The sequence below is a fragment of the Moschus berezovskii genome, chromosome Y (genome assembly GCF_049115385.1).
Source record: "Moschus berezovskii isolate FMDL1 chromosome Y, NW_MosBer_1.0, whole genome shotgun sequence".
In the NCBI taxonomy this organism is placed as follows: domain Eukaryota; kingdom Metazoa; phylum Chordata; class Mammalia; order Artiodactyla; family Moschidae; genus Moschus; species Moschus berezovskii.
Window position 1 is genome coordinate 16,096,433 of NC_142489.1, and position 22,791 is coordinate 16,119,223.

At 39.3% G+C, this 22,791-nt stretch overlaps 1 pseudogene; it reads right to left on the reverse strand.

Annotated features, from left to right (window-relative positions):
- Window positions 1–986: 986 nt before the first annotated feature.
- LOC148773067 (heat shock transcription factor, Y-linked-like) lies at window positions 987–3,655 on the reverse strand (annotated as a pseudogene).
- Window positions 3,656–22,791: the final 19,136 nt, after the last annotated feature.

Genomic DNA, 22,791 nt, shown 5'->3' on the forward strand with positions numbered 1-22,791 from the left:
GTCTTTACAGAACTTGTTAATCAAGCTGATGTGCTGCAGTCACCTCCAGGAATTTATTCTGTCTCTGTGGGAACAGATAAGCAACATCTAAACATGCATTAGGAAATATAGGGTGGAATCTTGGTGTCAGGAAATAAAGGCGTGCCTTAAGGACAGCATCTTCCCTGGGTGCTCAGACAGTAAAGCATCTGCCTGCAATGTAGGAGACCCAGGTTCAAACCCTGGGTCTGCAAGATCCCTGGAGAAGGAAATGGCAACCCTCTCCAGTATCCTTGCCTGGAGAATCCCATGGATCGAGGAGCCTGGAAGGCTACAGTCCACGGGGGTCGCAGAGTCAGACACGACTGAGTTACTTCCCTTCCACTTTTGCTTAAGGACAGCAGAGCAAAAATGATATACAATACCACTTGTAAAATACATATCTTGTGCTGACTATGAGCCAGTCACTGATTATGCCATGTTATCTTTGGTATCACAGTGAAAGTGCAGTGGTGATCATCATGATCATGATTTCATATTTTCAAGAAGATAATTTCTATAATGAAGATATTCTGCTGTCTACCAGTATCTAATGGAATATAATGTAACTATCAATGCACTAAGGTACATATTGTGTATTTCCATTTTTTCAAAATTTTATTTGTATCTCTTCCTTCACCCATACAATCCTAATGTAGACACCCATTCATTTCAGCAGGGATGATTTCAGAAATCACTTTATATCCATTACCTCTTTTCCCTTTGTTCTCATTTTCTTGCTTACAAATATTAGATCAGGTGTCATTGACCTAGGATGCATAACGAATAATTTCTTGTTCTGAAGAGTTTATAAAGCAATGTAGTAAAATAGCCAAAAATTAAACTAAAGCTGCATTTTTTCTCTTCATTATTTGAAAGGAGAAAACGAAACTATGATGATGAACATGTAACTTTATTGTTCAAATACGAGAATTGTAGGTATTTGTTGACATCTCCCAACTAAAATTTCAATCTTCATTAGGATCCATAATCTGACACTTATTTGATAAGTCCGTTTTAATTATCATGGTTTTCACATAATGATGATTGTTGATGAGTTTCCTTGAAAGAGAGGAGGCAGATGTATAAGTGATCGTTGGCACTGAGGACCATGATTTGCCTCTCTCTTGAAGGTTACGAAAAGGACTGTCATGGGCTGACATATCACTATACCTAAGTGGAAACTTAGAAGGCTCCACCATTAGTCCAGAATAACTGCTCTGTAATGAATATACGTGGAGAAGGAAATGGCAACCCACTCCAGTGCTCTTGCCTGGAGAATCCCAGGGACGGGGGAGCCTGGTGGACTGCCATCTATGGGTTTGCACAGAGTCGGACACGACTTAGCACTTAGCAATCGAGATACGATGCGGTTCTGAGAAGCAGATGTAGTTGTAGTAGCCAAGTCCTCAACGTGGCCATTTACCTGAGTGTAGCTGCTATGTGAGTGCCACTTAAAAATGCTTAACTGTTTAAAAGAGCAGGTTGATCGCCGACAATCTGTTCTATTTGGCTAACTGATATTGATGATGGGGAAGGTAAGTCACACAGAGCTAGAGCTCTTGTATTAGCGACTATCTGGCTGGTGTGAGGCTTTTGCATGAAAGACACAGTTAAACTGGTGGAGGCTGAAAATGTATTCTCTCCACTAATTTCAGGAAGAAAATCTGCATTACGATCATCTACATTGACACTTGCTTTAACATGTTTCTTCTTGTAATCTCGAACTAATGAAGATATTGGAAACACATTGCTAATCCCAACTCTTCTTTTTATTCTTACTAAAAGTTGAGGATAGCCTTTTTTGAAATTTGGATTAAAATAGATCTGTAACTAAAGACAAATGATACAATTATTTAGTTTCTTTATAAACCAAGGTAAAATTGCCATAAAAGCTAGGCTATAAAAGTTTATTTCTTCATACAGATGGCTAACAAACATGAAAAGATGCTTGACATCAGTCATAATCAGAGAAATGCAAATCAAAACCACAATGAGGCACCATTTCACGTCAGTCAGAATGGCTGCTATTCAAAAGTCAATAAACAGTAATTGCTGGAGAGGGTGTGGAGAAAAGGGAACCCTGTTACACTTTTGGTGGGAATGCAAAAAGTACAACCACTATGGACAACAGTGTGGAGTTTCCTTACAAAACTGGAAATAGAGCTGTCATACGACCCAACAATCGCACACCTGGGCATACACACTGAGGAAACCAGAATCGAAAGAGACACATGTACTCCAATGTTTATCACAACACAGTTTATAATAGCCAGGACATGGAGGCAACCTACATGTCCATCTGCAGACGAATGGATAAGAAAGCTGTGGTACATCTACACGATAGAGTATTACTCTGCAGTTACAAAGAATACATTTGAATCAGTTCTAATAAGGTGGATGAAACCGGAGCCTATTATACAGTGAAGTAAGGCAGAAAGAAAAACACCAATACAGTATACTAATGCATATATATGGAATTTAGAAAGATGATAACGATAACCCTGTACATGAGACAGCAAGAGACACATATGTATAGAGCACTCTTTTGGACTATGTGGGAGAGGGTTAGGGTGGGATGATTTGGGAGAATAGCATTGAAACATATATATTATCATATGTGCAATGAATCACCAGTCCAGGTTTGATGCATGATACAGGATGCTCGGGGCTCTTTTACTGGGATGAACTGGTGTGATGGGATATGGAGGGAGGTGGGAGGGGGGTTCAAGATGTGGAATACATGTACATCCCGGGAGGATTCATGTCAATATATAGCAAAACTAGTACAAAACGTAAAGTAATTAACCTCCAATTACAATAAATAAATTTAAAAAAGAAAAAAATAGTATTCCTTTAATGATACCAATTAAATTGCATCAAATAAAACACCTCCAGAGTAGTTTTAACAGCTAACATGCTAGAAACAATTATGCTCCTCAGCTAAATATATGTTGTGTATATACAGTAAATGTCACTTTAAGTAGCTTCAAGACCTGTATCTTGTTTCAAGTTGATTGGAAAGTTTGTTAAACATCAAATATTATATCCTCCAGCTGTTCTCATCTTCAAAAAATAGTTTTTTCTACAAGTTGCTATCTCAATTTTAAATTCCGTTTTAGCTACATATGTTAACATGCTTGTTGTTTTCTTCTTCCAGAAAGTCTGATGGTGAAGCAGATCTTTGAAAAGTTTGTCACTTTTTACTAAACCCATAAAGATTAAGCTGTAAAACTAAACTTTTCATATTATTGGTTTCAAATATTCTGAAAGGCGCCCTTCTTTCCAAGACTTCTTTCTTGCAGAGTTCTTCATTGATCACTATACAAGTGTCACTCTCACCCCACCAAATAGATTCAAATTGATCACTTTCAACTATATTCCACAATTTTTGTGGAAAAGTGAGTGAAAGAAAATCATTCAGCTCACCTGTTTCAGAGACAGAAAATGTGTAACGTGGCCTTTTTATCATAACTTCCTCAGACAAAGCCTGAAAATCATATTCTTCAATGATAGATTGCAAAACTGAGTCTCCAGCAAGTATATAATCATACAAAGAAGATCTGACGGAGGTTGCTGAACCAGTGGATTCGTCTTTAGGAGGCGCATCTTGAATTTCTGAAGAAGTATGTGCCATCTTAGAAAAATCTTTCTTCAGATACTTTCTCATTTTTCTGATTTTACACACTGCAACTTCAAATGCTGCTTGGCTGGCCTACAGAGAGAAACTCCCTAGACCATCACAGTGGTTCAAAGAGTCACTAGTCTCATAGCAATGGAAGGGAAGCTGTGACCTCATAGTCACTGATCTCCTAGTAATTGAAGGGTAGCTGTGACATCACAACGTGACTGCTTTCCTAGCAATTGAAGGGTAATGTTCAACCAGTGTTTACTTCAGCATCAACTTAAAATACAGGCTCCTTACCTAAATAGTAATCAAAACCATGAGCCTGCAAAATCTCATTCCTAAAGAATTTTTACAGGGATAAGTCACATCAGTAAATCTACTTGATTTCTGAAATAAAAGTGATTCATCACCCTTCTATACACACATTTTTAATATTCAATACTGTGACCCAACCAAACTTGGGTCTACTCACTTCTGTGCAATAGTTTATTGGAGAACCAAGCAAGGTGTCCTAGCAGCTGGTGCTTCAAAGACCCACACTCCCCAAACACTTTCAAGAGAATGATATTAATGACAGAGTGAGGTTGGGCATGGGGTGTGTGATCAATCTGGGGACATTCTACTAGTGGCCTGTTCCTGAGAATATTGGGAGTCGATATCATTGATGATCTGGTTCCAAATACTCTGCGGTCTAGGTACTTACATTTCAGCCTGGTTGGGGCTTTAGTATCTCTAAAACTGCTCACAGGATATTGCTCAGAATGTTATCTATGGCCCGTGAAGAGGAACTTAAGATCCTTGACTTTGCTTAATGCCTAAATCATTATTATTCTATACTGCTTGATTATTTTCCTTTGTCGCTGGCTTTTCTAGTTTCGCTGATTAAAATTACTCTTGGAACACGAGGAAGTCTAGAATTTCCTACTTTTCTCTCTTGGTTGTCCTACTTTTCAATCTTAAGAAGGGACTGCCTAGAACAAGGAGAATAAAGTGTTCGAATTAGAGTGGGATCATAGATGTGACTGAAAATCTCAGTTGCAGGTTCGATTTTTTTTCAGGTTCAGCTGGGTTTTTTCTCCAGCTCTTGGAGTGTTTGAGTTAACAAGTTTGTCTATTTCATAATAAGATGGAGCATGGAGTTGGAAATAATTCTGAAGCTTGGTATCAATATTTTCTGTTATGCAAACATATCTATTTTATATAGATATTTGTATATCTATTATATATATATGCATATAAATATATTTCTATAACTTTGTTTTTGTCGCTAAACGTGGACAAACATTTGAAAATTGGTAGATATTTATTAAAAGGAAAGGGGGGTGATATAAGGAGCCCTCATAATTTAGATGCAGCCAAGGAAACATATTTGGAAGTATTTCCACTTATGTATATTTGATAACTGAGAAGACTTTTGAATAATTCTACTTTGGGGTTTTATTTCTTTCCATTGCTGCTTTACCTAAGAGGAATTAAAAGACATTGTACATTTTTTTTTATACACACACCTATACACACACATGCACATATGTGTATATATGTCAAAATGTAATTTTAGACAACTTTATTTAGGTGGTCAAACTCTTTGCTTGCTCCCAAGATCTTAAATGAACTGTTTGGGAAGCCCAATATTACTTAAAAACTTTCTGGATGAGTAATATAGATCCTATTGCTGAAAGGCTGTCCCTTAATCTAGCTGTTCTTCCACTATTCTTTCTGTAATAGAGATGGGGTTCATACAAATGAAGACAACTTGAGCCCATAAAATCGCAACTCTCATTTACTTAGAGATATTTTTCTAAGAAAGCTGTTGCTTTCCTCACGTTGGATACAATTTTAAACATTCAAATTAATGGGTAAAACAGTTGCACAGTGCACTGTGCATAGATCATAAGCAGCCTCTTCTGGATAGCTGAACATTGAAATTATATGATGTATACATTGAAATTATATGATGTGTACATTAAAATCATTTCTCCATAATTCAGTATATACATTTTTCTCTCAATGCTTTAAACTTCTGGTACCAAATATTTCAATAGAAATCATTGATGATCAAAATTTCTCTCCGTTCATGCCACAGGGGTTCAGCTTCCTGCCCCACTCCACATCATATCCTTATTTCTTGTCTTCCTTTTTATTTTTTTAGTTGCCACTTTAGAGAAAACCTAACTAGATAACATGAACAGGATCAATATATTTTGTCAACATTTTACAGAGTTGTCACAAAAGCATGGCACAAATGCTCCACCAGGAAACTTAAAACCAGCAGTATTATATATGATGAGTAACGAACACCTTAGAATACTCTTAGAAAACAATTTCTTTTTCAAAACACTGAGGAGAAAACAATGGTAGAAGAATACAATAATTCTCAATGTTCATAAGAAATCATTAGCTACAGAGTCCGGTTGAATTCTCAGTATTACACAAAGTAAGTTCATGGCATCTGGTCTCACTGCTTCATGGGAAATAAAGGTGGAAAAGACAGAAGCAGTGAGAGATTTCCTCTTCTGTCCCTCTACATTCACTGTGATGATGATGGCAGCTATAATATTAGAAGACAGTTGCTTCCTGGAAGAAAAGTGCTCACAAATTTAGTAAGCAAGTTAAAAAGTGAAGAGTTGACTTGAACAAAGGATTTACATTGAGTCACATCTATAGTCTTTCCAGTAGACTTGTACAGATGTGAGAACACCAAACTGCTCTGCTGGGGATGACTTGTGAGTGTCCATTGGATTGCAAGGAGATCAAGCAAGTCAAACATAAAGGAAATCAACTCTGAAGATGCATTAGAATCACTGACACTGAAGCTAAGTCTCCAAAGCTTTGACCACCTGAGCAAAGAACTGATTCATGAGAAAAGACCCTGATTCTTAGAAAACAATGAAATCAGGAGGAGACATGGGTGAGAGAGGAGGAGAAGGTTGTACCGATTCACTCATTCAATGGACATGATCTCAGGCAGACCCTGGACGATGGTGAGGGCCAGAGAGGCCTTGTGTGCTGCAGTCCAAGGGGTCACAAAGAGTCTGACATGGCTTTGTGACAGAATAAAAGCAATATTTCAGTTAATAAAATGGATCTTCCAGGGTCTCGGTGGGGTCTCATCATGTTAGAAGAATAGGAGACTGAGTCCACTTTCTCACACACAAATCCATCAAAGGATAGATTGCACGTGGAACACCTTCCAGAAACCAATTTGTGACCGATGTTGATGGGCCCTAGAAACCGATAAAGGAAAACCAGTCTCTTAAAAAGTAGGTAAGAAAAAATAAGTAATGAAAGGGAGAAAGTGTTTTTAGGGATCGAGACTCGCCTTGGAGAAGGAGTCTTAAAGGAGGAGAAATTTGCACAAAATAGGAAATCCTCTCTCATAGGTGTCAGTCGGGGAAGAAATAGAACTGGAGAGAGGAAGAACAAAAACACAGATTATGCCAATAAATGTAATCACTAGCCAAGAAATGACTCAGATGCTCCCGTCCACTGTCATACATGGGGCATCGAAGGGAAGTCCGGGATGTATCAAACAAACTATGGTTAGAACCAGGCTTTAGTGCCCTGAGAACAATGTGACGAAGCTAAGGTGACACACAAACCTAATCCATGGGGACACTAGAGACATAATTTTAGAAAGGACCTTTCCTAAGAGAAGGCTCTAAGGCCACATCTTGAACCATGGCATACTCACAGAACAGAAGATTGTGCACTAGAAAATACCAAAGGAGACCAAGCCAGTGTCCATTTAAGACCCTTTCCTCCACAGAGGGAGAGAGGAAAGTGTTTGACTGCCAGAGGCAGAAGGAAATAGTCTACTAGTGTCCTGGACCCAGAGACATCCCCTACCAAGCTCTAAGCTGGCTGACAGTTGCTAATGATGAATTCTTCCCTTCATGGACAGTTCATCTAGGTTAGGAGCATGAAACAGCCTGTTACACTGAGGAGGTACATGGCATAATTGAGACTGTGCCCTCTGGCACAGGCAGCAAACTGAGTGGCTGAGACCAGAGATCTGCATAAGATGCACAGCCCACCGGGGACTGTGCCTTGCCTCCAACCAATCACCTGAGAATTTGGACTTGGGAAGAGCACAAATCACATAGCCAATCGTGGTCATGGCCCTTGCCAAGCACTTAACTGCCTGATTGGCTGGGAAGTGCATGAAACACAGGGCCCACTTGGGACTGTGCCTTCATGTATCAACAAGGAAGCTGAGCAGGATGGACCCAGAAAATACATGTCACATTTGTCATTGACAACCCCGACGTGACCAATCCACTTCAAGCACCCCCAATATCCCAACGGTATTTGTTTTCTGTGTCCCACCTCTCACTACCAAGACACTGAACAGGTGAGGTCGAATAAGAGGCTGCTGCCCCCTCATCTCATGGTGAAAACCAGATATGGAGAGGCTTTCAAATAAAAGAAGGAAATATAAACAAAGAACCATAAACCAATCCAGAAGTGACAAGTTCAATGGAATAAGTCTACAATATATGCTCAGACTGTTCAACTGAGGCACAACAGTCACATTTGACAAGTACAAGATTCAAAAAGAGACTGTCTGACACTGTATTGACACCAAATAGCACACAACTGATTTGAAATTCTGCTATCTATTTCCATACGGTTTCTTTAACTTTAAACTATTTTAGTCCTTTTTTATATCCTAAACTTTTATTTCTATTAACTATTATTACCTTTCTAAAACACACACATGCACACACAAATCTATTTTTTAGACACTTTTCTTTATATATATATATGAGAGAATGCATTTGGACTTCATTATTTTTTTTTAAACTATTTCAGTCAGTTCAGTTCAGTTCAGTCGCTCACTCGTGTCCGACTCTCCGCGACCCCATGAATCACAGCACGCCAGGCTTCCCTGTCCATCACCAACTCCCGGAGTTCACTCAAACTCATGTCCACAGAGTCGGTCATGCCATCCAGCCATCTCATTCTCCGTCGTCCCCTTCTCTTCCCGCCCCCAACCTTTCCCAGCATCAGAGTCTTTTCCAGTGAGTCAAATCGCCGCATGAGGTGGCCAAAGTATTGCAGTTTCAGCTTTTGCATCAGTCCCTCCAATGAACATCCAGGATTGATCTCCTCTAGAATGGACTGGTTGGATCTCCTTGCAGTATAAGGGACTCTCAAGAGTCTTCTCCAACACCACAGTTCAAAAGCATCGATTCTTCGGCCATCAGCTTTCTTCACAGTCCAACTCTCACATCCATACATGACCACGTGAAAAACCATAGCCTTGACTAGATGGACGTTTGTTGGCAAAGTAATGTCTCTGCTTTTTAATATATTATCAAGGTTGGTCATATCTTTCCTTCCACCAGATGAGTAAATCACAAGCTGGCATCAACGTTTGGGAAAAACAGCAACAACCTCAGATATATAGATGGCAACACTGCAACAAATAGAATGTGAAGAGGAAATAAAGAGTCTTTGATGAGGGTGAATGAGAAGAGAGCAAAACCATGCTGACAACTCAACATTCATAAAAACAAAGATTAGGGCATCTGGTCCCATCACTACTCTGCAAATAGAAGGGGTAAACATGTGAACTTCCAGATGTTCCAGTTGGTTTTAGAAAAGGCAGAGGAAAGAGAGATCAAATTGCCAACATCCGATGGATCACGGAAAAAGCAAGAGAGTTACAGAAAAACATCTCTTTCTGTTCTGTAGACTATGACTGTGTGGATCACAATAAATGGTGGAAAATTTTGGAAGAGATGGGAATACCAGAACACCTGACCTGTCTCTTGAGAAAACTGTATGCAGGTCAGGAAGCAGCAGTTAGTGCTGGACATGGAACGACAGACTGGTTCAAAATAGGAAAAGGAGTAAGTCAAGGCTGTCTATTGTCACCCTGCTTATTTACCTTATATAATGAGCACATTATGATAAAGGCTGGACTGGAAGAATCACAAGCGGGAGTCAAGATTGCTGGGAGAAATATCAATAACCTCTAATACGCAGATGACACCACCCTTATGGCAGAGGGGGAAGAGGACTTAAAAAATCTCTTGATGAAAGGGAAAGAGGAGAGTGAAAATGTTGGCTTAAAACTCAACATTCAGAAAACTAAGATCATGGCATCTGTTCCCATCACTTCATGAGACATAGATGGAGAAACATGGGAAACAGTGTCAGACTTTGTTTCTTTTGGCTCCAAAATCACTGCAGATGCTGATTGCAGCCATAGAATTAAAAGACGCTTATGTCTTGGAAGGAAAATTATGACCAACTTAGATAGCATATTAAAAACTAGAGACATCACTTTGCCAACCAAGTTCAGTCTAGTCAATGTTATGTATTTTCCAGTGGTCATGTGTGGATGTGAGAATTGGACTGTGAAGAAAGTTGAGCGTGGAAAAATTGATGCTTTTGAACTGTGGTTTTGGAGAAGACCCTAGAGTCCCTTGGACTGCAAGGAGATCCAATCAATCCATTCTACAGGAGATCAGTCCTGGGTGTTCATTGGAAGGACTGATCCTGAGGCTGAATCTCCAATACTTTGGCCACATGATGCTAAGTGTTGACTCACTGGAAAAGTCTCTGATCCTGGGAGGGATTGGGGACTGGAGGAGAAGGGGGCCATAGAGAATGAGACGGCTGGATGGCATCACCGATTTGAGGGACATGAGGTTGAGTGAACTCTGGGAGTTGGTGATGGACAGGGAGGCCTGACGTGCTGTAATTCATGGGGTAGCAAAGAGTAGGACACTACTGAGACGCTGTAATGACCTAAAGTGAAATATGTGGAAACAGTGACCAGCTTCATGTTTCTGGCTCCAAAATTATTAAGAATAGTGACTGCAATCATCAAGTTAAATGTCACTTGCTTTTGGATGTAAAAGCTATAAAAAACCTAGACATTGCATTAAAAAGAAGACACACCACCTTACTAAATTCTCAGTAAAAAATAAACGTCAATGATGGTAATAGTGGAGGCCTTGGGATGTTGTTGAGTAATGTATATAGCTTCTGACTACTAATTTACTTAACATCTTTTAATTGCTAATTCAAAATACTTAAAATACTTCATTTGGCAGGCACTATGTCTTAGCATGTGCAAGATACATAAGGCAACTTGGGAAGACATGCAAAATACAGAAGAATTTGATATCTGTGGTTATCTTGGTAGGAAGGAAGATAGGTTCTTTCCAATCCCAAGCAAGTGTTTAGAAAAAGTTGTAAAATGTGGCTTATTATGACTGAAAACATGTTGCCTGATTGTAGCTGTAGTAATTCTGTGAAACAGATAGAAAATGAAGCTACTAAGGGAAAGAAATGTCATGTCTTCCAAGAACTGATTACCTTGCTGAGATGCTGCATTCACAACAAGAATTTAAGTCTCTCTTTGTAGGAACAGGAAAGGAACATCAAAATATTCATTAGGAAATATAGGGTGGTATCTTGGCGGGAGGAAATAAAGATGTGACATAAGGAGAGCAGAGCAAGAATGACCCTTTATAATGCCACTTGTAAAATGCCTAGTTTTTGCTGACTGTGGTGCAATCTTTGAATATGTCATGTTATCATTGGTATTCCAGTCATGGTATGATAGTGATCCTGATTACCGAGTAGGCTACATCTACATTTTCAAGTGAAACACACACACAAACACACACACACACACACACACACACACACACACACACATATATTAATGAAGACAACCTTCTGTCTAACCTCTTAGCTTTCTTTGCAATAACTGGCATAATGTAATAAAACTGAGAAAGCATTAAAGTAAACACTGTTCATTTGCTTTTTCTAAACTTGATTTGTATCTGTTCCTTCACCCATACCATCCTAACTTAGACACCTAGTCAGTTCAGCCTCGATAATTTCAAAAATCAATTTATTTACATTTTGCCTTTTCACTTTGTTCACATTTTCTATTTTTTTCAAACAATTCATTAGGTGTAATGTACCTGGGATGCATATTGAATGTTTCCTTGAACAGAAGATTTCATATTAAAGCAGAAAAAAATATCCAGGAACTGAAATACTCATTTTAACAATAATTATTTCAAAATAGAAATTGACACTATGAAAATGAACATATAATTTATTCTTCAAAGAATAGAAATGTAGGAATCTGTTGACATCTCCCAACATTAATTTTAATCTTCAGTATCCTGCATAATCTGATACTATTTGGTACACCAGTTGTATTAGGATGATTTTTAAATAATGAAGATGATTGACGTATTGACCTAGAAAGAGAGACAACAATGTGTCAGGGAACTTCGGCACTGGGAAACATAAATGGCCTGCCTGTTTTAGTTTAGGAAAAGGTTTGTACATGGGCTGACACATTACAGTACACTCCTGGAAAGGTAGAAGGTTCCACTCTTAGTCCAAAATAACTGTTGCATAATGGAGATACGATGTGGTACTGCAAAATAGAAGTAGATATACCTGCCAATTTTTCATTGGTGCCATTTGATTTAGAGCAGCTGCTAGGTGAAACCCCTGAACAATGCTCGCTCCACCTAGATTGTGGGATGGAGAGGGATATGGGAGGGTGTTCCGAAAGGGAGGGGATATATGTATACCTATGGCTGATTTATTTTGAGTTCTAACAGAATACAGCAAAATTCGGTGAAACAATTACCCTTCAATTAAAAAAAACAATAAGAGAAACAGCAGGTTGATGTATCACAGTATGCTCCTGTGGTCTAACTGACATTAATGATGGAGAAGAGAAATAATTTCAAGTTAGGACACTTGTATCAGCAACTATTTGGATGGTAGAACGCTTTAGTATGAATGGCACACTTAAATTTCTGAAGGCTGAAAGTACCTTCACTTCTCTAGTTTCAGGATTGAAGTCAGAGTTATGACCTTCCATATTACAGATTGCTTTAACATGCTTCTTCTTATAATCTTAGACTATTGAAGATACTGTAGAGACATTTTTATTATTAACTCTTCTTTTGATTCCTACTAAATGTGAGGATAACCTCCTTCAAAATATGGTTATGATAGAACTGAAAGTAAAACCAAAGGGAGGGGGGATATTTAGTAAATTTTCAATCAAAATAAATCAGAAAAACAAAGAAAAATTGATTACTTTAATCATAAAATGTAAATAGTATCAAATAATCCATTTCCATTAGTAGTTTTAAAAACTTACAGAGTCATAGAAATTATCATCCTCAAGTAAAATATGTTATAATTCTATGGTAAATATAATTTAAATGGCTTTAAGACTTGAACTTTTTTCCTTTTATTTATTTATTTCTGTCAAAATATAATATAAGCCATCTTTATTAATCTGGCCAAACAAATGACAGAGAGAAGACATCACTAAATGTTCAACACTGAAATCAGATTGATTTTATTCTTTCAGTCATAGATGGACAAATTCTATACAGACAGTAAAAAGAAGACCAGGAGCTGCCTGTGGCACAGATCATGAACACCTTGTTGCAAAATTCAGATTTAATTTTGAAATTTCTTCAATTTTGAAATTGAAGAAAGTGGAGAAAACCACTATACCATTCATGTATAACATAAGTCAAATCCCTTATGACTATACAGTGGAAGTGAGAAATAGATTTAAGGGACTAGACCTGACAGAGAGTGTGACTGATAAACTATGGATGGAGGTTAGTGACATTGTACAGGGGACAGGAATCAAGATCATCCCCAAGAAAAGAAATGCAAAAAAGCAAAATGGCTCTCTGAGGAGGCCTTACAAATAGTTGTGGAAAGAAGGGAAGTGAAAAGAACAGGAGAAAAGGAAATTCATACCCATTTGAATGTAGAGTTCCAAAGAGTAGTAAGGAGAAAGACTTCAGTGATGAATGCAAAGAAAGAGAGGAAAGCAATAAAATGGGAAAAACTAGAGATATCTGCAGGATAATTAGAGATACTGAGGGAACATTTCATGCCAAGATGGGCTCAATAGAGGACACAAATGTTAGGGACCAAAGAGAAGCAGAAGATATTAAGAAGAGGTGGCAAGAATACACAGAAGAACTGTACATAAAAGATCTTCAGGACCCAGAAAATCACGATGGTGTGATCACTCACCTAGAACCAGACATTCTGGAATATGAAGTCAAGTGGGCCTTAGGAAGCATCACTATGAACAAAGCTAGTGTAGGTGATGGAATTCCAGTTGGGCTATTTCAAATCCTGGAAGATGATGCTGTGCAAGTGCTACACTCAATATGTCAGCAAATCTGAAAAACTCAGCAGTGGCCCCAAACTGGAAAAGGTCAGTTTTCATTCCAATCCCTAAGAAAGGCAAACTACAATCCCTAAGAATGCTCAAACTACAGCACAATTGCTCTCATCTCACATGCCAATCAATCGATGCTAGCAAGTGTCTTTAAAAACTAAAATGTGACTTGGCCTACAGAGTCCCGTAGAGTCATATCTATGGTCTTTCCAAAGGTTTGTACAGATGTGGGAACACGAAGAAATTACTGATTGTGAACTGTTCTGCTGGGGAAAACTTGTGAGATTCCTTTGAACTACAGGAACACCAAACAAATGAATTGTGAAGAAAATCAACTTTGAAGACTCATTGGAAGGACTGATGCTGAAAATAAAGCTCTGAATCTTTGTCCGCCTGAGGCAAAGATCTTACTCATTAGAAAAGACCCTTATCTTTAGAAACTGTTGAAAGCAGGAGAATCAGTAGGTGAGAGAGGATGAGACTTTTGGAGAGCATCAGCGTTTCAAAGGACATGATCTCAGGGAAACTATGGGAGACAGTGAGGGATAGGGAGACGTGATGTGCAAGGGGAAACAGAGTCAAACATGGCTTAGTGGCTGAAGAACAATAACATTTCAGTTAATAAAATGAGTCTTTCAGGTTGGCAGTTGGTCCCAAAATATCAGAGAAATAGGAGGAAAAGACCACTCTCTCCTCAACAAATTCACCTAAGCATGGACTGCACGTGGAAGAACTTCCAGAAAACAAACTGAGAACACTGTTGACTGGCCCAAGAAACCCAGAAGTCAAACATGATTTTATTTTTTTTTCAAAAGGAGGTAGGAAAAAATAAAAGAGACACAAAGAGATACAAGTATTTAGGTGCTGAGGCTGGTCTTGGAGAAGAAGTTGTAAATGAGGAGAAGCTTGCAGACAGTTGTAAACCCTCTCAGATCAGTGAGAGTGGAGAACTCTGGGATTGCATAGGGTAACATAACCACAGAAAAGAAAAACAAAAGCAAATGTGCCTAACTGTAATTACCAGCACAGAAATATCTCAGATGCTCCTGTCCACCATCATTGAGGTGGACCTGGGAGGGATGCCTTGGCTGCATCATCTGCCCTATGATAAGGACCCAGCTTTAACGCTCTGAGGATGATCTGACAGAGCTAAGGTGTTGTAGCAACCTAAACCATGGGAACACCAGAGACAAAAATTCAAAAAAAGGACCTTTCTTGAGAGAAGTCTCTATGGCCACATAGTGAAAACAGACACTCACAGAACAAAAGATTGCACATTACAAATAACAAAGATGTGCTAATAAGCTGCCGTTTATGACCCTTTCCTCCACGGAGGCAGAGAAGAATGTTTGCATGAGACAGAGGCAGAAGGCACGAGGCTGCTCTTATATCAGCCCCAGAGACCACATCTCCCACCAAATTCTGAGCAGGCTGCCAGTTGCTAACCATGTCTTCCTGGGTTCATGCTCAGTTCACATAGGCCAGGAGGGTCAAAACGTGAGTTCCGCACCCCTCTGGAGACACACAGTATTCTCGCAAATTGTCCTTCTGGCAAATCCAGCAATGAAGGAAATTTACATGGCTGAAAACAGCCTGGAGTTAAAACTCCCCTCCAGGTCCTGCCCACCATTCTAGGCAAAGCAAAGAACTCTCTCACCTGAAGAAAAAATTGGACATTAAGGCTGATTACACACAGCTTCCAACGGGTCCAGCCTATGCCTCATCTCCAAAATTCCTTGACCCAGCCATTTAAGTGATAACTACTCCAAACAACCTTGGAGAAAAACAGGTCCCCTTAAGACAGTGACTTTCCACATATATGACTATATTTATGCATACTATTTTCTTTGGTTAGTGTGGCAGCTCATTAATCTGACTGCTGCCCTTTCTTGCCTCATTAAAGGTGATCAGTTCCTGTAAAGTGCCGGTCTCAGTCTTTTTCGGAAACTTGACTTCTCTAACCCCCTTACCATACAACAAAAGGTGCGTGGCCTAACTTGGACAGTACCTTGCCTGCCACCCAGTTGCCTGAGCAGTATGGACCTGGGAAGGAAACAAAGCATATAACTTATCGTGTTCAATGCCCTTGCAGAGCACCTGAGAACCTGAGTGGCTTAGACTTGGGAAGGGCATGAGACACAAGGCCCACTTTGGGCAGTGCCCTCGCGGATCACTCAGGAACCTGAGAAGGGTGAACCAAGAAAGTACATGTCACCTATGGCAGTGGCAGGCCCCCTGTGGTCCATCTACCTTTAGCACCCCGACCCATATATCACATCTTTATTTGTTTTCAATGTCCTCCCCCTCACCATTGCACCACTGAGTAAGTGAGATCACATAAGGGCCTGCTACCCCCTAGTGTTATGGTGCAAACTAGTCATGTGTAAACTTGTCATGGAAGAAAATTGCAAACTGCGGAAGTAAACATAAGCAAAGAAGGGTGAACCAGCCCGGAAGTGACAGGTGCAACAAATTGAAACTTTGAAGTTAATGCAGAAAATGTGCAATTCAGGGCAACAATAGTTTTGACAACAAGTCAGTTAGTTAGTCTGTCCTTCAGTTCAGTCGCTTAGTAGTATCCGACTCGATGCAACCCAATGAATCGTAGCATGCCAGGCCTCCCTGTCCATCACCAACTCCCAGGGTTTACTCAAACTCACGTCAGTCGAGTCAGTGATACCATCCAACCATCTCATCCTCTCATCCCTGCCTCCTATTGCCCCCAATCCCTCTAAGCATCAGATCCTTTTCCATTGAGTCAACTCTTCGCATGACGTGGCCAGTGTATTGGAATTTCAGCTTTAGAATCAGTCCTTCCAATGAACACCCAGGACTGATGTCCTTTAGGAAGGACTGGTTGGACCTCCTTGCAGTCCAAGGGTTGGAAAAAGAGACCATCTGACACTGATCTGATACCACTAAGCTCACAGCAACTCTAGAGAAATTGTTAGATTATTTTTTATTTTATTCATGTTTTTTAAGGAAACTTTTGGTTCCTTATCATTCCCTTACATTCATTTCTATATACTACATTACAAGTTTGAGAATTATTTTGGCTTCTATCATTTTTCCAGTATTTATAGTACTTTATATACATATAGACAGCATATTAAAAAGCAGAGACATTACTATGCCAAACAACGTCTGTCTAGTCAAGGCTATGGTTTTTCCAGTGGTCATGTATGGATGTGAGAGCTGGACTGTGATGAAAGCTGATCGCCAAAGCATTGATGCTTTTGAACTGTGGTGCTGGAGAAGACTCTTGAGAGTCCTTTGGACTGCAAGGAGATCCAACCAGTCCATTTTAAAGGAGATAATTCCTGGGTGTTCATTGGAAGGACTGATGCTAAAGCTGAAAGTCCAATACTTTGACCACCTCATGCAAAGATATGACTCACTGGAAAAGACTTTGATGCTGGGAGGCACTGGGGGCAGGATGAAAAGGGGACGACAGAGAATGAGATGGCTGGATGGCATCACCGACTCGATAGACATGAGTTTGAGTGAACTCTGGGAATTGGTGTTGGACAGGGAGGCATGGCATGCTGTCATTCATGGGGTCACAGAGTCAGATACGACTGAGCGACTGAACTGAACTGACAGTAGTTTAAATTCTATTCTAGGTTCTTAATCTTTGACTTTTGAAACTTTTTATTAATAAATGTTTATACCTTTAGGAATTCTATCTTTAGAATCTATTTTCACTTATGGATTTATTTCCTGAGTTGATTGCATGCTGTCCTTTTTACTCTCCATTTTCTCCTCCTAGAAACCTCTATCTCCCACCTCAATTTGCTCTGCTCCAAAGAACTCTGTGAATCCCTTTGATTGTTTTTGGCTATGGAAAATTGCTTCACCATCAACCTTGGAATTTATCTTCTGTCTGAGGATGCAGAATTCTTGATGTTTCTGTAACTCAGGGACCAAACCCCATAGGCCACGAGGTCAATTCTCAATCTTTAGATCATTGTTGAACTCCTGACACCAAGGAACACTAAAAGAGAAGCACATTTAAAAGTTTCCATGCCTACATGGAAATCAGGCCCCGAATTGAAGCCAGCAATTTCAGTGCAAGTCAACCCTCACCTATTCTCCAGCAAAGCAGAAACACAAAAATAAATAATATAAAAGTGCTACCTGAAGCAATATCAAAGCCACAGACCCCACAAAGCACATTGCAGGACAATTCATTGCACTTCATAGAGAAGTGACCCAGCTCTTCCTGACAGACCACAGGCACAAGATCCCCCAAACATTAAACCCTGGAAACTTACTGGTCCAATCCCACCCACAAAATCAGCTTCCACAGTAAATTGGATCCATAACTCTCCAGCCTGCAGAAAGGGGACCCAAACCGCAGTAATCTAAACAAAATAAAAAGGGAGAGAATTATAGTGCTGAAGGTACATGATAAAAACACACCAAAACAAAGAAAAGAAGAGGGGATAGGAAATCTTCCTGAAAAATTATTCAGAATAGTGAGAGTAAAGGTGATTAACATCTTGAAAGCTAAGTAGAGTTGCTATTAAATACCTGGAGGCCCTACTAGAAGAAATAAACATGTTTACCATGGATCTAGATGAAGTGAAGAATCAATTAATAATAATCAATGCAATTACTGAGATTAACAACACCTGTTAATCTGGAAGGAACCAACAGTAAAATAACTGAGACAGAGAAACAACTAATTAGGTGGAGGTAGAAAGGAGAAGGCAATGGCAACCCACTCTAGTACTCTTGCTGGGAAAATCCCATGGACAGAGGAGCCTGGTAGGCTACAGTCAATGGGGTCTCGAAGAGTCGGACATGACTGAGCGACTTCACTTTCACTTTTCACTTTCATGCATTGGAGAAGGAAATGGCACACCACTCCAGTGTTCTTTCCTGGAGAATCCCAGGGACGGAGGAGCCTGGTACGCTGCCGTCTATGGGGTCGCACAGAATCGGACACGACTGAAGCGATTTAGCAGCAGCAGCAGCACAAAGGAGGAAATAAACAAAACACATTGGGGTGTGTAAAAGAAAAAAAAAAAACATGAAAAGATCTGACAATTCTGGGACAATATTAAATGTGTTACCATGAGAATGTCCTAATGGAAAAGACCAAAAAAAGAAGAAAAAAAAAAGGGGGTGGGGGAAGGGGCGCATGAGAAAGTTATTGAAGAGACAAAAGTTGAGAACCTCCCTTAAATGGGGAAGGAAATAGCTCCCTGAGTCCCAACGAACCAGACTGTTCCAAACAGGATGAACCCAAAGTAAAACACCCCCAACAATATTTTGATCAAACACTGCAAATTTAAATACAAAAAGCAAACATTAAAAGCAGCAAGAAGAAAGATATAAATATCATACAAGTGGATCCCCATAAAGATAGTAGTTGCTTTCTCAATAGAAACTCTTCAGGTCAGTAGAGGATGGTAGAACATTCCCAAAATGATGAATGAACCAAACCTAACACCAACAAGAATCTCATTCAGATATGAAGGAGAAACCAAATGTTTTAAGCAAAACTTTGAGCATTCATTAACATGAAACTGCCAAACTCTTAATGATGCTGTTAAACTGGGACACTGAGTTCATACGTCATCAGATATGGAAAACTCATCAGTGGCTATGAGGTTGGAAAAGGTCAGTTTTCATTCCAACAACAAAGGATAATAATGCCAAAGAATGTTCAAACAAGCATGCATTGTTGCTCCTTTCACATGCTAGCTGTGTAAAACTCAAAATTCTTCCAAAGAACATAAACCAAGAACTTCCAGATGTGAAAGCTAGACTTGGAAACAATAGACGAACCAGGGAACGATTAGAAACCATTCACTGGATCCTAGAGGAAACAAGGGAATTTCAGAAAAGCATTTACTTCTGTTTCACTGACTCCACTAAAGACATTGGCTGTGTGTATCAAAGCAAACTGTGAACAGTTTGAAAGAGACTGGAGTCACAGACCTTCTTACTGTCACCTGAGAAATTTATATGCAGCACAAGATGCAAGAGTTGGAACAAGACATGGAATAATTGACCATTTTAAACCTGGGAAAGGTGAGTAAGAAGACTGCACATTATCACTCTGCTTATGTGAGATATATGCAGACTATACTCTTCAAAATGTCAGGATGGATGAATAATAAACTGGAATCAAGGTTTCTGTCATAAACTTCAACTCCCTTAGATATGCAGATGAGAACACTGTAAAAAGAGAAATTGAAGAGGAACTAAAGAGTGTTTTGATGAGGATGAGTGAGGAGAGTAGAAATCTTGCTGAGAACTCAACATTCAAAAGACCAACACAGGGTGTCTTGTTCCATCACTACTTGGCAGAATCAGTGGCAGACTTAATTTTCTTGGGCTCCAAAATCACTGTGAATGGTGACTGCAGGCATGAAATTAACAGACACTTGCTTCTTGGAGGAAAATCTATGACAAACCTAGATCTTGTGTTAAAAAGAATTGACATGAGCTTATTAACAAAAACCTCCTCAGTCACAAACCACTGCATAGATGTGAGAATTGTAATCTAAAGAAGGCTGAGAGTTGAAGAACTGATGCCTTCAAACTGAGGTGCTGGAGAAAACTCTTAGGGGTCCCTTGGACTGCAAGGAGATCAAACCAATCAATCCTCAAGGAAACCAAACCTGAATATACTTTTGAAGCACTAATGCTGAAGCTGAAACTCGAGGATTTTGCCAATCTGACGATAAGAGCCAACGTTGGAAAGATGGAGGACAGGAGGAGAAGGGGGTGACATAGGGTGAGAAAGTTGGACTGCATCACCAGTTCAATGGACATGTGTTAGAGCAAACTATGGGAAAGAGTGAAAGAGAGGGAGGCCTGGTGTGCTGAAGTCCAGGGAATGACAAAAGAGTTGGACATGACTGAATGACTGAACAACATCAATCAAAATATCTCAAAATAATTCTTAAAATCACTCTAAATGTTATTTAGTAAAATAAATAGCAACAACAACAAAACCCACACTTTAAGGTGGTAAACTAGACGATGGGAAAATTGATTTTTTTTTTTTTCTTAAAATGGCAAAGATAGACTGTCAAAGAGACAAATCTTACAATTGAATACATTCTCAACATTACATTGTAAGGAACATTTTATGGAAACAATAAGTAATAGAGTGTCATAGTTACTGTACTAATAGTAGACAAAACAGACTTTAAATAAAAAATGGTATGAAACAAATGGCATTAAGTATATTCAGCTTAGTCATACAGTCGTATCTGATTCTGCCACCCCATGGATTGCAGCATCCTAGGCCTCCCTGTCCAAAACCAACTCCCGGTGTTTTCTCAAACTCCTGTCCATTAAGTTGGTAATGCCATCCAACCATACATCCTCTGTTGCCCACTTCTCCTCTTGCTTTCAAACTTTCCCAGCAACAAGTTTTTCCAAATGAGTCAGTTCTTCACATCAGGTGCCCAAATATTGGAGTCGCAGCTTCAGCATCAGTCATTCCAATGATTATATTAATTATATATTTTCTATCTATTTTTGGGGATATTACATCTTTTTTTTTTTTTAATCAGAGGCTAATTATTTTACATTAATACATTGGTTGGTTTTGCATTCATGAACATGAATCCGCCCTGGGTGTATATGTGTTCCCCTTCTTGAATCACCCTCCCATCTCCCTCCTCCCCATATGCTCCCTCCAGGTCATCCCAGTGCACCAGCCCCGAGCATCTTGTATCATGCTTCAAACTTGGACTGGTGATTCGTTTCACATATGACAATATACATGCTTCAGTGCCATTCTCCCAAATCATCCCACCTTCACCCTCTCCCACAGAGTCCCATAGACTGTTCTATATACCTATGTCTCTCTTGCTATCTAGTATACAGGGTTAAGGTTACCATCTTTCTAAATTCCATATATATTCATTAGTATACTGTATTGATGTTTTTCTTTCTGACTTACTTCACTCTGCATAGTAGGCTCCAGTTTCATCCACCTTATTAGAACTGATTCAAATGCATTCTTTTTGATGGCTGAAAAATACTCCATTGTGTACATATACCAAAGCTTTCTTATCCATTCATCTGCAGATGGACATCTAGGTTGCTTCCATGTCCTGGCTATTATAAACAGTGCTGCAATGAACATTGGAGCACATGTGCCTCCTTCAATTCTGGTTTCCTTGTTGTGTATGCCCAGGAGTGCGATTTCTGGATCATATGACAGTTCTATTTCCAGTTTTTAATGGAATCTCCACACCGTTCTCCATAGTGTCTGTACTAGTTTGCATTCCCACAAACAGTGTTAGAGAGTTGCCTCTTCTCCAAAACCCTCTCCAGCTTTTATTGCATGTAGCCTTTTGGATAGCAGCTATTCTGACTTGTGTGAAATGGTATCTCATTGTGGTTTTGATTTGCATTTCTCTGATTACGAGGGATGTTGTGCATTGTTTCATGTGTTTGTTAGCCATCTGTATGTCTTCTTTGGAGAAATGTCTGTTTAGTTTGTTGGCCCATTTTTTTATTGGGTCATTTATTTTTCTGGAATTGAGCTGCAGGAGCTGCTTGTATATGTTGGAGATTAATTCTTTGTCAGTTGTTTCATTTGCTATTATTTTCTCCAATTCTGAAAGCTGTTTTTTCACCTCGCTTATAGTTTCCTTTGCTCTGCAGAATCTTTTGATTTTAATTTGCTTATTTTTGCTTTTATTTCCAATATTCTGGGAGATGGGCCTTGGAGGATCCTGCTGTGATTTATGTCTGAAAGTGTTTTGCCTATATTCTGCTCTAGGAGATTTATAGTTTCTGGTCTTACATTTAGATCTCTAATCCATTTTGAGTTTATTTCAGTGTATGGTGTTAGGTATTATTCTAGTTTCATTCTTTGACAAGTGGCTGACCAGTTTTCCCAACACCACTTATTAAAGAGACTATCTTTTCTCCATTTTATATTCTTGCCTCCTTTGTC